The sequence below is a fragment of the Buceros rhinoceros genome, unplaced genomic scaffold (genome assembly GCF_000710305.1).
Source record: "Buceros rhinoceros silvestris isolate BGI_N320 unplaced genomic scaffold, ASM71030v1 scaffold29554, whole genome shotgun sequence".
NCBI classification, from domain to species: Eukaryota; Metazoa; Chordata; class Aves; order Bucerotiformes; family Bucerotidae; genus Buceros; species Buceros rhinoceros.
Genome location: NW_010410464.1, coordinates 5,706 through 6,144, shown reverse-complemented (window position 1 = coordinate 6,144; position 439 = coordinate 5,706). Strand labels below are relative to the sequence as shown.

Genomic DNA, 439 nt, shown 5'->3' with positions numbered 1-439 from the left:
GCCTCGCCTGCCAAAGCCCCCGGCTCTGGAGACGCTCGCCCCGAGCGGTGGAGGATCCGGCTCCACAGCAAGCTGGGATGAACCAGGGCTGCTCCCACGAAGGCTTGCGGGACTGGGTGCTGAATCACCAACTTTTAATTTCACATGTAAAGAGCCTCAGCAGCAGCGCTTGCCCTGGAGGGGGATCCAGGTCCCTCCCCACGCAGCGCTGTGCTCATCCCACCCAGCTCTCTGCGGTGAGCCCAGCTGCCTGGGTTTCTTATCACCTTCACCCGATGGTGCGGCACGCATGGAAACGTGCCATGCCCAGCCTCTCCCCACGATATCCACAGCAGGCATGAAACAGCCCAGCCCTTCTCAGGGCATCTGCCGAGCCAGCCCATGCCCCTCCAACTGCCACTTGAGTGAAGGGTTAAGAGCTGCATTTCTGCAAGACCCC

General features: G+C 62.0%; 1 protein-coding gene across 1 annotated transcript in view; it reads right to left on the bottom strand.

The window, feature by feature from the left end:
• Positions 1 to 439, bottom strand: part of LOC104493027 (neurogenic locus notch homolog protein 1-like) — a gene marked incomplete at its 5' end in the record, with an annotated part of 5,091 nt that overhangs the window by 750 nt on the left and 3,902 nt on the right. The gene's annotated exons all lie outside the window — the stretch shown is intronic.